Raw genomic sequence first — 16993 nt, 5'->3', positions numbered from 1 at the left:
AAGGAGGGGTGTGGATGTGTGTGTGTGTGTGTGTGTGTGTGTGTGTGTGTGCGCGCGCCAGTGTCTGTGTGTCAAATATCAGGGACAGCTGAGTGCAGCCTAACCAGGTGCCAATCAGCCATGGTCCTCTCCAAGCCGGCCGGGGAAGTTGGACTGAAGTGGGGATGGATGGAAGGATGGCAGCTGGGAGGCCACAGTTTTGTTCAGCCTGCTCCAGAGACGAGGCTAAAAATGCATATTTCAGCACCAGTTGCTTTTGGGGCTGGGGGTTGGGTGGGGTTTGCATTTTCTGAAAGCCAAGATCCCTTCTTATGAGGTCAGATCTGAAGTCTGTCTGATCCAGAACTGGGAGACTTCTGGATCCCAACTAGAAGTCCTCCTTTTGGGATTCTCTCAGGGCAGCGGTGGAGGTCGTACAAGCACCTTACCACCAGCTTACAACCATTTCTTTACAAACCATTAAAAATTATTGAAACACGCGACTTACGGCCGTTTTTCACACGATCCGGTGCAGCATCGCCGTGGTCACATGATCGAAATTCAGATGCTTGGCAACTGGCATGTACCTACGACAGTTGCAAGATCCTGGGATCGTGTGGTCACCTTTTCCCAACCTAGATTGGATCCTGCAACATTATCCTGAGACCCCTATATTTGCCTTCATTTGTGAGAGACACGGGTGGCTAACCGCTTCGAACAGCTCAGCTTTGGGAGTCTTTCACAGCTAGCGAGGCATCCACTTACAAACAACTAAGCCACACCCAACTAGGCACCACATTAAATACTACTCAAAGAATAGCCCAAAGCACACATTCTGGTAGAGAGGAGTTCCCCGACGATGGGCTCCAGCACAAGTCTGAAAGCTCGGAAGACTAAACCTCGGGTCCCGTTGACCGACCCTGATAGCATCCTGAAACCTTCACCTAGGAATGTTAAGGGTTCTGGAAGGAAGACCTTTGGAGGAATGTTTGGTGGTGATGGGCATGTTTAGCCTGAAAAAAAGAGACGACCCCGGTGAAACACGACAGCTCTCTTAAGAATCTGAAGGATGGTCTTCTAGAAGCTCAGAGCTCTTCCTGAAGGCAAGGCAGGAAAAAGAATAGAAAAAGAATTAAACTGGAAGGAGATAAATTTCAGAAATGGCTACGTGGGTCTCCCGCAGGGGCTTTTTCAAAAGGCAACTGGACTCCCCTTGTTTTTTTCTTGGAAGACGTTCCGCGTCTCAAAATGTCTTCAAGGAAGAACCAAGAAAGTCCCGTCGCCTTTTGAAAAAGCACCCTTGGAACAACCATGGATGACGGGGACAACCTCCAGAGACATTTGCCTCACAGGGAGCCGTGGGGTGCTCAGGAACCTTCTTTAGTCCAGGCTGGGCATTCCGGACTGCTGGCTGACGGATGGCCGGAGGGACAGGTGGGAGACGCCAGCGCTCTCGCCGGCTAATTAGGCCTTGAAAGATGGGATGGGGTGGCTGCTTCGGAGCCATCCCAAGGAGAAGGTCAGGTTTCCGAGTTTCCTTTCGCCAGAGTGATGGAAGAAGCCAAGGCACGCTTCCCCATCTCCTGGGCTCCCAGACAGGCTGCCAGCCACTCGGGAAATCCTGTTCTTCATTCCAGGCAGCTGCAGTTTCCTGAGAGCTTGCCTCTAGCTTTATGTGAAGGCCATTTCTAGAGGAGGAGGAGGAGGAGGAGAAGAAGAAGAGGCGGTGAGGTGTGAATATGCCTATGGTCCTTACAGCTGTTCCTAGGACTTGCTGGAACTTTGTTTCAAGAAGACCAGGGAATGTGCATGCTAAACACAAACATCTCTCCAAAAGCCGAGTAGCATCTGAACAAGTTAGGTGCAGAGAACCACAGAGATGACCTTGCAGAGGGTAGGCAAGGGCAGCGAGCAAAACGAGAATGAAGCCTGGGAGAGGAAAGAAACCTAAGGCGGCTTCCCCTGGACCGTGGAAGGTAGAATGGGGAGGAAAGGCGAAGATGCTGTTAGGCTTTCAAGATTCTGTTATCACGTTCTCTATCAATACAGTAGAGTTCCAGTAGTTCTCGTGGAGTCTGTTTTTTCACCTGGCCTACCTTGCAGGGCTGACGGCAACATTGGGAGGGAAGACCACCAGGAAATCTTAGAATAGGGCTGGAAGAGACCTTGGAGGTCTTCTAGGTCTTTTTGTCTACATGACTGTGTCTGGGAAGTCATCAGGAATTCATCTTGACTGGAAAGAAAGTTTACTTTTATAGGCGTGAGGCAAGAACCTCCAATTCCCAGACAACAGGTGGCCAATATGTGAACTTATGAGGGGTCCTTGCTGCACTCTGGGCTTGCTTGTTTTCTTGCGGACATTTCATTACCCAGACTAGGTAATATCAGTGCTAAAATAGCACTGGTGATGTTACCTAGGTTGGGTAATGAAATGTCCGCAAGGAAACAAGCAAGCCCAGAGTGCACCAAGGACCCCTCATGTCAACCCCGAGCTACAAATATTCTCCTTTATTAATGTAAACTTATCACAGGTGTTGGCAAGGTTGCCAAGCAATTCGCCAAGTCCTCAGCCAAGTTAAGAAGGATATGGAGATGAAGCAAGGACGCATCAAGTCTTTGCAAACTTTGGAAGGCTTTGGTCAAAGCCGTTGTAATTTTTTTGTATTCTAAATGCGCATAGTATGTGTGCCTTTTTTTTAAAAAAAAATGTAAGTTTTCTTTCTTCCCCCCTTTTTTGCTACCTCCCCTTATACACACACACACACACACACACAGAGAGAGAGAGAGAGAGAGAGAGAGAGAGAGAGAGAGAGAGAGAGAGAGAGAGAGAGAGAGAGAGAGATATTGTTCTTAAGAGCAGGAGAGAGGCATACGCATTCTATGTTCTATGTTCCATGTGTCCTTCAGCTTTTATGGCCCGGTGCCATTTCCATGCATTGTTTTCTTTATTGCTCTGGCTTTTACCCTCCGTGAAAGCTCCCCACTCTCTGCCCTGGTCTGCCCCCCCCCCATCTACCGACAGCTGCGCTGAGGCTGGGTTAGACAAGCTAGAATCTGGGGACAAATGGAAACAGCTGAGAAGCCATCCCGCTGGGAAACATTTTACTCTTTGGCCAAAATGGCTCCAGCTCTGAAATTCAAGGGGGTAGCCCCCCTCATCCTCCCTCCCATCCTTTACAAAGAAATGTTTTAAAGGAGTTTTTCTGCCTGCAGAACTGATGGCCTATAATTGAATGTTGCAAACATTTTCCCATCAATCTCAGATGGGTTCCTGCGGAGCTCCAAAACAGGTGGTAACCTATTGGAAGTTTGGTGGGTTGCCCCAGAACTCTCCATTTTGTTCTACGCGGTAGAAAAGAAAAATGATGAAATAATTAGTAAGTATTTTTTTAAAAAGCAAGATGGGAAGAAAATTGACTCATTTGAGCTGAGGTGCTGGAGAAGGACAACAGAGGTGACCAACAAGCAAGTGCTGGAGCACATCACACCAGACGTGTCGCCGGAAGGCAAAAATCACAGAACTGTATCTTCATTTATTATGGTCATGTCATGCGGGGGAATTCACTGGAGAAAGCAATGATGTTCGGAAGAGTGAGCGCTCAAAGGAAACCAAAGGCTGCCAAAGATCACGGTGAAAGCTGACACCGGCCAGAGCACAGAAGAACTCAAAGAAGCAGTACGAGAAGAGAGGAATACAACTGAATGGATAACATCATCATCATCATCGTGGAATCATTAAGTCAATGTGATTTTAATTCCAGAAGAAGGCAGTGTTAAGTTAGATCCACATTTTTGCCAGGAAAAGAACACAAAGACATCCAAATGATCACCAGGGCTTGAAATTGGCTTTTTGAGGAGGCTTCAAATTTAAGTAAAGGCTCTGCGTTGCTGAGGTCAGATCCTGGTCATTATCCCGACATCTGCACAGTCATAGGAGGCCTTTTGGCTCCTTAAATACTCTCCTCTAGCACCGATGATGTTACCTAGTTTGGTAATGAAACGGGTTACCTCTCACCCAGGTGATGCTTGGAGACACAAGTGAAGAAATAGACTAAACCCTGGCTAGCAACCTTCGACCTACGGACCGCATACAGAGCCGAAGTCCTTTGTGGCTTCCGAACTGTTAGGACTGGCATTTTTGAAACCTAAAACCTGAAGTCAAGGCTTTAAAATAGGCTTTAGCAGTGATTCAACAAAGAAAAGAAATCCATGTTCCACAAATTGGGAGGAACAAGCAAACGCCCCAAGCATTTGGGTCTATAACACGGGCCTTCAAACTTGGCCCTTTGATGACTTGTGGACTTCAACCCCCAGAATTCCTCGGCCAGGCACGCGTGCCTGGCCGAGGAATTCTGGGAGTTGAAGTCCACAAGTCATCAAAGGGCCAAGTTTGAAGGCCCCTGGTCTATAACATGGCTGGGCCCACTTTGCATCTCCGTTCTGGCCAGTTTCTCAAATGATAAAGGGCCTCGTGGCCTCCCAAAATTGTCCTCTCTAGACTAAGCCCAAGGTTGACCCTACATGAAACACAAGAGCTGGGTTCGTTCCGCTCACCACACTGAACTCCTCTCCATTTTTTCTGTAATGATTTCTTAATTAAAAGGCAGAAGCTTTGGTGAGCTGCAGCTCTCTTCATCAGATGCGGTCTCTTCCTAATGTTTTTTTTTTGTTCCCACTGAAGCTGCCACTACTGTGAAAATATGGTGACACATGGCTTTTTTTTCTAGGGACACTTTAATAAAATAGGTGCAATAACCATGGCTTACTTAGGTGACTGCTTTCCCCTCCCTGCCCTCCCCACCCCCAAAATCAAAGAGACCAAAGAAAGTGTACATAGAGAAGAAGAACAGACTGCTCCACTAAGATTAGTGCAAACTATTTGACCATCTGGTTGGTTTTGAGATGAGGTCACCTTCCGTCAACACCAATCCCTTACAGTCCTGTAAATATGCTGAATTTCACGCCTCTATTTGCATGATCAGTTCTGTGGGTTCCCCGCACCTAGGATTCCCTATCTGGAGAAACAGTTAAGGTTGCTCATGAATTTAGGTGAACTTGTGGGACAACAGGGGCCTGTGACAGGATGGAGAAATGGGACGAGAGGTCCCAGCATTTAAGAGTTTTTCCACACAGCCAAAAAACACATAAAGGCTGTAATCATGTATTGGGTTTTGTCTTACTAAAGAGCAGGGGTATCAAACTCAATTTCATTGAGGGCGGCATCAGCATTGCGGTTGCCCTCAGGGGGCCATCTGGGTGTGGCCAGGGTGGGCGTGGCCTACTGGGTGGGCGTGGCTAGAGTGCGTATGGCCTACTGGGTGGGCGTGGCCAGCTCTACATCGTTGGCATCAAGGGGGCCTATGGGGGGCCTGGGCAGGAGTGGGACAGATCTGAGGGTCTCTGCCAGAAGGAGGGTCTCTGGGCCAGGGCCAAGGCAGTGGGGGCCGTTCCCTCACTGTTTCCAGGATGGCTTCGCGGGCCACATGAAACCACTTTGCGGGCCGGATCTGGCCCCGGGGCCTTGTGTTTGACATGTCTGCTAAAGAGTATCACGTGGGGTTAATGACTGGAAGGTTGTTTAAGCAGGGAAGCTGGCTAATGGCTCCCAGCTCCTCAGACAACCCGTCTCCAGCGCCGCCATTGGCTGCTTCTAGGGTGGCAACAGGTTGCTTTAAACCTATTGGCCGCCACCTGGAGGCCAGGGTATAAATAGCTGCATTCACAGCCCTGTTTCTCAGTTCAGTTCCTGTAAGCAAATAAAGAATGATTCTTGGTGAACTCACTTACCTCGTCTTGTCAATCAAGCAAAGAACCCAGTATATAACAAAGGCCATCTCAGCTGTGGTGATCCATCACAAGAAAATCCATAAAAGCAAGAATATGCAAAAAAAAAGTTCAAAAGGTAGACCAGAATTTACCACCTTGAGTTGAATTGAACTCCAGACTTTTTGGGTGCAACGCTTGGCCTAATTTTTTAGATGCCCCTGGAGGTAGAAAAATACCCACTTGCCACCAAGGTCACCCTTTTTCACAGGCAAAAGCCTTCCCCAACCAACAATCAACATTATAGAAGATGCCTAAAAAGGCTTTCATTTTATAGCGACAAAAGTGTATCTCCCTAGGAAGCAACCAGAGAGCAAAATCCCTTCAGGATAAAGACATCTCCCTAAATCACAATGCTACGCCAGACACACACACCCCATAAAATTTCATACCTAGGAAGATCTGAACATCTCAAATGTTCCTCACAACCAAAGCCCATTTTGGATTTCCACCCCTCCTCCAGACAGGAACATCTTAATTTACACATCTAAACGTGCCTCACATCAAAGTCCGTTACTTCATGATCTAAGCCTTAGCTTTCTAACCTTGAAGATATCTTTTGATTGCTGTACTCCATGTTCTGCTTTCGGAATGAACTCTGGTCTCTCCTTCTAGTGACTTACCCTGTCGATGTATGCCTTACCTGTACGAAGGATGGTTGCAGGAATTGGGTGGTTAGGACGCTGAGCTTGTCGATCAGAAGGTCGGTAACAGCGTTCCGTGCGCCTTTGGCGTCTAGTCATGCCAGCCATATGACCACGGAGACGTCCTCGGACAAGCGCTGGCTCTTCAGCTTTGAAACAGAGATGAGCACCGGCCCCTAGAGTCGGAAACGACTAGCACGCATGTGCGGGGGAACCTTTACCTTTACCTAGTCCGGTGAAAAGAAGGACTAGAGGAAACATGATAGCAGTCTTCCAATATCTGAGGAGCTCCTAGAAAGATAAGGGGGTTCAAATTATATTTTCCAAAGCACCAAAAGGCAAAATGAGAAACAATTGATGGAAGCTAAGAGAGAAGCAACCTAGAACTAAGGAAAAATTTCCTGAGAGTGAGAACAATTAACTAGTGGAACGGAAGTTGCCTCCAGACGTTGTGGCTGCTCCATCACTGGAGGCTTTTATGAAGAGACTGGTCAGTCATTGATCTTAAGTGGTATAGGGTCTCCTGCTTGAGCAGGGGTTGAACTAGAAGACCTCCAACATATTCTATGTTCTATGTGTTCTATGGAAAACCCAGCTAGATGCAGATCCAGGATTTTCTTCCAACGTCCCCATCCCCTAATTTCTGCCACATCATGAATTCTTTTGAAGCCCTCAAGAGCTTGAATACCCTTTTTATTTGCCATTCTGGCTGCTCTTAAGATAGGCTTAGTCCAGCTGTGGATTCAGCCTGAAGAGATGACAAAGTGTTAGAGATGGCTTTAGAAACAGATGGGACCAATTCACCCGCATGTGATAATCTTAGCCGGGAGAGTAGGAAATTGCGTTCAGGCTTTGTTGATATCCTCATCGCTCTTGATAAGAAGAAAAGGGTTTACTGATGCTGACAGTTGGGATTCAACCAACGGAGGGTGGTAATGGCATGGACGAAGGGCCAAACTTTCATCTTTGATCTCTGCAACTGATGTAGGATTTAGAATGCTTAAATAGGGCTATGGAGCATAAGGCTGCCAGTGGATATTAGTTGCCGGGCAAAATGGACTATCCACGAATAGAAATAACAATGAATCCTGAGTGCTACAGAAAAGGAAAGAGCAGTTCCTCTCACGCCTTGCTTAAAACAGAATAAAGGAGTTGGAAGGGACTTTGTAGGTCATCTAAGCCAACCCCCTCCCAAGCAGGAGACCGTAAACCAGGGGTCTCCAACCTTTTGGGCACCAGGGACTGGTTCCGTAGAGAGAGGTTTTTCTGCGGACTGGAGGGGATGTGGTTTTGTGTGCTGCCTGCATCCTGCAGATGGGGCTTTGCTTGTTTGTGTGGCCCAGTTGCTGGCATGCTGTGGCCCAGTACTGGACCATGGACCAGGGGTTGGGGACCCCAGCCCTACAACATTTCTGACAGATGGCAGTCCAGTCTCTTCCTAAAAGCTTCCAGTAATGAAGCTCCCACAACTTCTGAAGGCAATCTGTTCCATCGCTTGATTGTTCTCACTGTCAGAAAAATTCTCCTTATTTTTAGGATGAATTTCTCCTTGATCAGTTTCCATCCATTATTCCTTGTCTGGCCTTCAGGTGCTTTGGAAAATAGGTTGACCCCCTCATCTCTGTGACAGTCCCTCAAATAGTGGAAGACTGCTATCATGTCTCCCCTGGTCCTTCTCTTCACTAGACTAGCCACGCCCAGTTCCTGCAACCCTCCTTCATATGCTTTGACCTGCAGTCCCCTGATCATCTTTGTTGCTCTTCTCTGCACTCTTTCTAGAGAGTCTCAACATCTTTTTTATAGTGTGGAGACCAAAACTGGATGCAGTATTCTAGGTGTGGTCTTGTCTGAGGTTTTGGCTAGTCTCTGCTGAAAGCAGAATGCGGGATTAGCTGGCCTGTGGTACACTCCAATGGGGGTTTGTTGGGTATAAATAACCTTAAGGGTGCACCATAACTAATGAGCATTCTTCTTCAAGGATGCGTCCACATTGAAATGTACAGTTTAGGTCTGCCACTCCAGACTTGTGGATAAGGAATGGGTGCTTATGGAAATAAAATCTCTTTGGATAGAGGTATATATATGGAAATATAATGAAATAGGTCCCATTGGATAGAGAGCTACTACATCAGGAATATGGGAACGCTCCCCTTCTTTCCAATAGGCTAGTTTTCTAAGTGAATGGAGTTCTCTTTGCTCTTTGTCCTGTGGAACCTCCATCCCTTCACTCTGACACGACATAGCTCAGGGAGAACATAGAATGTCAGAGTTAGAAGGGACCTGGAGGTCTTCTAGAGGAGACCTTATATCATTTTAGACAAATGGCTGTCCATTCTCTTCTTAAAAGCCTCCAGTAACGGAGCACCCATGACTTATGGAGGCAAATTGTTCCATTGGTTGATTGTTCTCACTCTCAGGAAATTTCTTAGTTCTAGGTTGGATCTCTCTTTGATTAGTTTCCATTTATTGTTTCTTGTCCTGCCTTCTGGTGCTTTGGAGAATAAATTGACACACACACCCCGCCCTCTTATTTGTTGCAGCCTTTCAAATATTGGAACACTGCTGTCGTGTCACCCCTGGTCCTTCTCTTTTCATAGACATACCCAATTCCTGCAACTGTTCTTTGTATGTTTTAGTCTCCGGGCCCCTAATCATCTTTATTGCTCTTCTCTGCACTCTTTTCAAAATGTCAACATCCACCAAAAGTGGATGCAGTATTCCAGATATGGTCTTACTAAGGTTTTAGACAGCAGTCACATGATCTGGATTCTATCCCTCTGTTAACGCAGCCTAGGATTGCATTGGCTGTTTTTGGTTGCTGCCACACACTGCTGGCTCATATTTAAGCCATGGTCCACTAGGATTCCAAAATCCCTCTCGCAGTTTCTGTTACTGAGCCAGGTTTCACCTAATCTGTACTTGTACTTCCAGTTAATCTTGCCTAAGTGTAAAACCTTGCTTTTCTCCACATTAAACTTCATTTTGCTGGATAGAGTGCAGTGTTCAAGTCTGTCGAGATCCGTCTGCATCTTGAGACTGTCATCTAGGGTGCTGGATCTTCCTGCCCTCCTAGTTTCATCAGAGAATATAGGTGAGAGGAGGAGAAAGACGCCAGAGAGCCCTGTGGGTTCCTGTCTGCCCCCTCACCACCTTCCATGTCCTCGGCCTTCTCCTCCTTTGGTTGTGAAACTCAAACATGAGAACCATTTTAATGGAAGACTATTTGGAGCTAGGCTGGGCTCCCTGCCACTTTGACCTTTTGGACAAGCTAAATTTGTTCTTCTGCAAACAAATCACATTATTTATAGCTGCGATGACAGGCCTTCAGGGCAGCAGGGGCCTGTGGTCCAGTGGAAATGCGTGCCCCATCCAGCCCAGGAAAATGAGGGCATCGATTGGACCCAAAGGTAATGAACTATGATTGACAGTAATCCCAGCTAAAGAGGCCGGGATTAGCTGGTTGTCATTACAAGGGACCCTCTAACTCAAACCAGCTGCCATTCTGATTGATGGTGGGATTTGGAATTGCCCCCCCCACCCTTGGCACAGCAGGGCGCAGTGCATCAGCCGGGCATAAATAAACCTGCAAAGGTTATTCAACAGTTCTTGGCATCAGTGCCTCAAGTGGGTCCTGCTACTACGAGTTGCAAATGCACCAGCTATTGTCACGTCACACCTTCCTCTTACGCTTGTGTACCGTGTCCCTTATTTCCCCCTTCTCATGTTAAGGAAGCCAGTTGGAACAAAATGGCATCTAACTCAGATTCTTCTTGTCGATGGCACCAGGTTGCACAGATTGTGGGTTAGGGTATTAGGGAATTGAGAGTAAAAGAAATGGGTGAAATTAAGAGGTCCACTCTTGTTTCAGCCCATATTTTTTTTAAAAATGCCATTTATATCCCACCCTTCTCCGAAGACTCAGGGCGGCTTACAATCTAAAGCACGATGTGCTTAGCAATAGCCTTCATTCTATGTATATACCTGCTTATTAGGGCTTTTTGCCCCCCCCCAAGCGGCATTATTACAAAGTCAGCTTATTGCCCCCAACAATCTGGGTCCTCATTTTACCTACCTGGGAAGGATGGAAGGCTGAGTCAACCTTGAGCCTGGTGGGATGTGAACCTGCACTAATTGCAGGCAGCTGGTGTTACTTAGCCCACTGCTCCACCAAGGCTCTTTTTGTGTGGAGTGCACCACAATGAGGCTAAGGCTGGGTCATCCCTTCTCAGGGAGGAGGCACAACTTCACCAAAAGCCCCCCCCCCCCCAAAGTATTTCCAAGAACCCTATTGTGTCTTGTTTTGAACAGACACAGCAAAGCTTGCCACAAATTTGCTCTCCAAAGCACCTGAAGGCAGAACAAGAAGCAACGGATAGAAACTAATCAAGGAGAGAACTAATCTAGAACAAAGGAGAATTTTCCTGATTTTGAGAACAATTAACCAGTGGGACGGCTTCCCTCCAGAAGCTGTGGCTGCTCCATCACTGGAGGTTTTCAAGAAGAGACTGGACAGCCACTTGTCTGGAATGGTAGAGGGTCTCCTGATTGATCAGAGGGTTGGACTAGAAGTCCTCCAAGGTCCCTTCCAACTCTGTCATTCTGTTAACCAAAATGGTTTTGGGACACTGAATGATCAGGATGAACCCGGCTATGAAAGTAACTTGATGCTTCATGGGGTGACTATGTTTGGACACATCAAAGCACAACTAGTTGGAACCATCAGTCTTTGCAGCTCATTTCCCCAGAATGACTTTGTGGAGTAGCCATTCCTTGTATTAGCACAAACACCACCATAAGATTGGATATCCATGTCGCCAGTCCCAGTCCTGCCACTGTCTGGCCGGTGTGGCATGCTAAATGATGGTCTCTTGGGGGCTTTGCTGCTGTCCCCCTTCAGCACATCACAAGTCAGGAGGAAAAGCTGGGACCACAGCATCAAGTGGGATTGGCATCACTGTGCAATTCCATCATCTGGAGACTCCACCACAACTTTTCTAGGATGGTTGATCTGCTCTCCGCCCAATTCCCCATTTGGACATGTCACAGATTAAAAATAATGTGAAAATAAAGTCTCATGTGGAAAGATGGTTCCCAATCTTAATTATGCACCTACAGACATTTTTCAAGTAATTGAGAAGTAACTAATTTTAATAATAAATATGATTTGGGGACTGGAGGCTAAAATATATGAATGACGGTTGCAGGAATTGGGTATGTCTAGACTCTAGTCCAGGGGTAGGCAACCTCGGCTCTTTTATGACTCATGGACTTCAACTCCCAGAATTCCTGAGCCAGCTTGGCTGGCTCAGGAATTCTGGGAGTTGAAGTCCATGAGTCATAAAAGAGCCGAGGTTGCCTACCCCTGCTCTAGTCTAATGAAAAGCAGGATCAGGGGTGACATGATAGCAGTGTTCCAATATTTGAAGGGCTGCCCCAAAGAAGAGAGAGTCAAGCTATTCTCCAAAGCTCCTGAAGGCAGGACCAGAAGCAACGGATGGAAACTAACCAAAGAGAGAAGCAACCTAGAACTAAGGAGGAATTTCCTAACAGTGAGAACAATTAACCAGTGGAACAGCTTGGCTTCAGAAGTTGTGGACGCTCCTTCACTGGAAGCTTTTAAGAAGAGACTGGACAGCCATTTGTCTGAAATGGTGTAGGGTTTCCTACTTGTGCAGGGAGTTGGCCTAGAAGACCTCCAAGGTCCCTTCCAACTCTGTTATTGTGTTATTCTCTTAAAGTCATACACACACAGGAAGATAGTAGGGCAAGTAGAAGAAAGCAACTCTTACTTTGATTGTGAAATTAATTATGTCCTCTACAGTGGTGTAATTAGAAAGGGGTAAGTGGTCCCTTGTCACTTCTCTTTCCTCTACCAGGAAGAGTGGAAGAGACTGAAAACTGACAAATAAAGGGGAATTGGCAAATAGGCAACATATTCATAGTTGAATATCCATGATTGTTTTCAGGGCAGTGCAACAAGGAAAAAGCACAGCAGCTGCATCTGAAGTTGAGGCCTCCCCTCTGCTGAAGCTGGAGGCCCTAGCATTTCAGACAAGTGGCTGTCCAATCTCTTCTTGAAAGCCTCCATTGAAGGAGCCCCCACAACTTCTGGAGGCAACCCGTTCCACTGGTCAATTGTTCTCACTGTTAGGAAATTTCTCCTTAGCTCTAGACGGGTCCTCTCCTTAGAGGGATCTTCAGTCGACAGAAGATCCAGGAATGATCTGATGTTTATTAGGGTGGCAAAGGGACCAACAATGTCACTGTAAATGGAACAGATCCCTCATTGCCGCCTCCTCCTCCTCCTCCTCTTCCCTTGAGCTGCTGCACCAATCTCAGTTAATGTGGCCAGCTTGGATCTTGTTGCCCACCTCCTGCTGCATAATCCTCCCATGACATCCCCATAATTGCCATTTTATTCCACTGCAATGTGACACCTCATAAGGAGATTTAGAGAAGGACTCTGGGGTCGGAGAAAGACTGTGGGTGGAGAATTCAGGGGCACTGCCATGTGTTAAGTTAAATTTGGAGTCCTTCTACAGACTTTAGTGGAGTTGCTGTGGATTTACACCACCGTCCAAGCAGGTGTCAACAGCCGTCCTGACTCCCAAGCTTTTAGGAAGCAGCGCTGGCATTTGAGTCTAACTGCTCATGTCCAAATGTATTTCATGTTGCTTGTCAGGCTATCACTATGTTTGTTTGTCTTCCTTCCTTCCTTCCTTCCTCCGTTCCCTCCCCTCCCACAAATCTAATGTATGCTACAAATGCACCCATCAAACATCTGCTCTACTCTAGTAATGGGCAGGGGCAAAAGTTTAGGTCCTCTTGTGACTGTACAGTTAAAATTGCACAGTATGCTAAGCCGGGGTTTCTACATATGTGCTTCAAAAAGTTCAGAAAAACCACTAGATGGCAGCAAAGTGATACAGAAAGCTGACTCTTTGGTACCATCCTGAGGCCAAACAAAGTTTTGCAGCTTATCGCTGGTAGCCTTAGGCTTAGCACACTTAACTCAATGCGCTCTCCTGCCTTCTAATGATTAAGATGTGGTAGCCAGGCACTGAGGACCCAGATTGTTGGGGGCAATTAAGCTGACTTTGTAATAATGCCACTTGGGGTATGTGTGAAAGCCCTAATAAGCAGGCATATACATAGAATGAAGGCTACTGCTAAGCTTGTAAGCCGCCCTGAGTCTTCGGAGAAGGGCGGGATATAAATGGAATTAAAATAAATAAATAAATAAACGTCTTCCATTTCCATAAAAGCAAGCTCTTGGTTTGCCCATGTATTTTTTTCAGGGAATTTAAATGGATTGCTGCAGTTTTATGTTTTGTGTTGTGATTACGATTTGACTATACTATGGCAGAAGTAGTGAAAAAATTCCTTGGTTGTCATGTAAGGCTTTTTCCTGTTTGGAATGTAGGACCCCTCTGGAAAATGAGGAGGGGGCAGTTCTCGTTCTCCAAATTAATGGCTGCAAAAGGTTTAAACCGCAGGGGAAATTGGCGTAACCTCTATATTTCCTTTTCTTGCTGGGACGCGGTAGAACATTCTGGGGACCAACTGTCCAAAACCAGGATAAGAATGCCAGGTGCCCTGAATCTGCAAATGGGAGGCTGAATTTGATGTCCTTTTAAGGCCAGCTGTGACTTCACAGTCAGTCAAGTAACAATGGGAAGGGGTTACTAGTGTAGCAACTAGCAGCCAATGGGGCTCCCCGAAGGCTGGAGAAAACCTGGGATTGTGACTTAGGATGTGATGTTCTGTGGTGCCAGGAAGGAGCAGGCAAGGTATGGAGCATCCCTGGTTGAAGATGCGCTGCCCCTTAAAAAAACGCATGCCGCCAGAGGTAGGTTGGGGTGGGGGAATGAGGCGGCCCTGCAGGGCTGCTAGTGAGGTTGCTGTCTATATGAGCCCTGGTGGCGCAGCGGTTAGAAGGCAGTACTGCAGGCTACTTCTGCTGACGGCTGACTGCCAGCAGTTTGGCAGTTCGAGTCTCACCGGGCTCAAGGTTGACTCAGGCTTCCATCCTTCCGAGGTCGGTAAAATGGGGACCCAGATTGTTGGGGGGGCAATACACTGACTCTGTAAACCACTTAGAGAGGGCCGTAAAGCACTGTGAAGCGGTGTGCAAGTCTAAGCACTATTGCTATATTGCAGCTGCCAATTCTAGACCCAGTTTCTGAGTTTTTAACAACAATCCAAGACACAGATTTTGTTTGTTCATTGATTTATAAAATTTATAGGTCACCTATCTTACCTTACAGCAACCAAAGATGCAGTTTATTTATTTAAAAATTTATAGGCCACTCATTTTGCCTCGAGGTCACTCTCGGCGGCTTATTAAATCCCACGCCTCACTTTTTCAGCAGTGGCAATAATATCATAGGAGAAAAACCAGGGATGGATTGCACTAGATTTTTTTTGTTTGGCTTGACTCAAAGAACTCCTGAAAGAGCTGGTTAGAAAACCTGAATTTCTGCTCCTGTACAAAACAATGAGTGTCAATGCCCAGCAATCGAGACACAAGTGCCTCAAAAGTACTGATATTAAAACTGAGGACAGTCGAAAGACGCAGAGAGCAGTCACGGACAGGACTTGTATTAAAGACTGAGCCAGGGACCCGGGCAAGAGAGGCATAATTTGCATCACTAGCAACATGATCGCCAAGTGCAGGAAATCAGGAGCTCAGGCAGTTCAAATGAATACAGGTCAATCCCAATATTTACGTTGCTAACAATTGTTAAAGTGAATTTTGCCCTGTTGTAGGGCCTTTCTTGCCACGGTTGTTAAGTGAATCACTGCAGTTGTTAAGTTAATCACATGGTTGTTAAGTGAATCTGGCTTTCCCACTGACTCTGCTTGTCAGAAGGTTGCAAAACATGATCCCGTGACCCAAGGACACGGCAACCGTTCTGAGTCAGTTGCCAAGCATCCAAATTTTGTTCACGTCACCACGGCGGCCGCTGCAATGGTTGTAAGTGTGAAAAACAGTCACACGTCACTTTTTTCCAGTGCCGCTGTAACCTCGAACAGTCACTAAACAAACCATTATAAGCCAAGGATTTTGCAGGGATCTAATCGGTCCCCAAGGGACGCGGTGGCTCAGTGGGTTAGGACGCTGAGCTTGTCGATCAGAAGGTCGGCAGTTTGGCGGGTCGAATCTTGAGTGCCGCGTAGCAGAGTGAGCGCCTGTTACTCGTCCCAGCTTCTGCCAACCTAGCAGTTCGAAAGCACGTAAAAATGCAAGTAGAAAAATAGGGACCACTCCGGTGGGAAGGTAACAGCGTTCCGTGCACCTTTGGCATCTAGTCATGCCGGCCACATGACCACGGAGACGTCCTCAGACAAGCGCTGGCTCTTCGGCTTTGAAACGGAGATGAGCACCGGCCCCTAGAGTCGGAAACGACTAGCATGCATGTGCGGGGGAACCTTTACCTTTACCTTAATCGGTCCCCATCCCGTTATGAGATGAGAGAAAGCAAAATGGCACCATGGAAGGAGGGTGAGATATGTTGTTGTTCAGTCACTAAGTCCCCATCCTCCGCTGCCTCCTGAGGTCTGGCCAAAGCCCACTGCACCAGTGAGACTGTCTAACCATTTCGTCCTCTGCCATCACTTTCTCCTTCCCTCTTTCCCAACATCAGGGTCTTTTCCGAGGAGTCCTCACTTCTCATTTAGCAGCCAAAGTATTTGAGCTTCAACTTCAGGATCAGGGTTGATTTACTTTACGACTGACTGGTTTTTTTCTCCTTGCAGTCCAGGGGACTCTGAAGAGTCATCTCCAAGTTCAGACTTCAGGTCAATTCATTACCAAGATGAATGTGGTGAAATCATGCTCTGGCAATGTTAATCGGGCGCTTCCTACCTATCCATCCCATGAATCCTTACGCCAGACTCCCTCACCTGCTGAGTCCAGAGATGCTGGAAAGCTTTCGGCATTCTGGAAATGTCTTGGGGTTCCCAACTGGGATCCTGACAATTCTTTTCTCAGGGTAATTGGAGGCTAGGAAAGGCTAACACCCATATTTAACTTGCTTGTCCCATCCTGCCCTCCTTTCAGCTCCTTTCTGGTGTTATAGATTTTCAGTTCTTGTTTTGAAGGACTGCAGTTGGAACGGTGCATATTATTCTGTTGAATCCACCGGCAATTTCCATAAAATTATAACTGCAATTTTATTTACCTCATAGTTCCTAACGTGCATATTGTTCCCCAGACTGCTTCATAACAGACCCATTTTTCCCTTCTCCAGCTAATTCATTGATAAGGTACAGCTGTAATATAGACATGCACCACACACCCTCAAGTTGGGCAAGCATTTTTTTTTCAGCCGCTGGAAAAAATGCAAACCTATTCATAAAAGCTTTGGACTAGACACCCCCTGGTTTCATCTCTCATGAATTTTCCTTAATAATACTAAGAAATAATAATTGCTATGGTCATGCATCTCATTGTAGCAACCTCAGGCAGTTAATAGCATAAAAAGACAGAATGTGGAAGATATTAAAACCACAAGACATGTAACTTGTAAGACAGGGTTCCCCAA

Source organism: Vipera berus (genome assembly GCF_964194415.1).
Source record: "Vipera berus genome assembly, chromosome: 8".
In the NCBI taxonomy this organism is placed as follows: Eukaryota; Metazoa; Chordata; class Lepidosauria; order Squamata; family Viperidae; genus Vipera; species Vipera berus.
The sequence above is the reverse complement of the archived record's forward strand: the minus strand, read 5'-3'. Positions refer to the sequence as shown.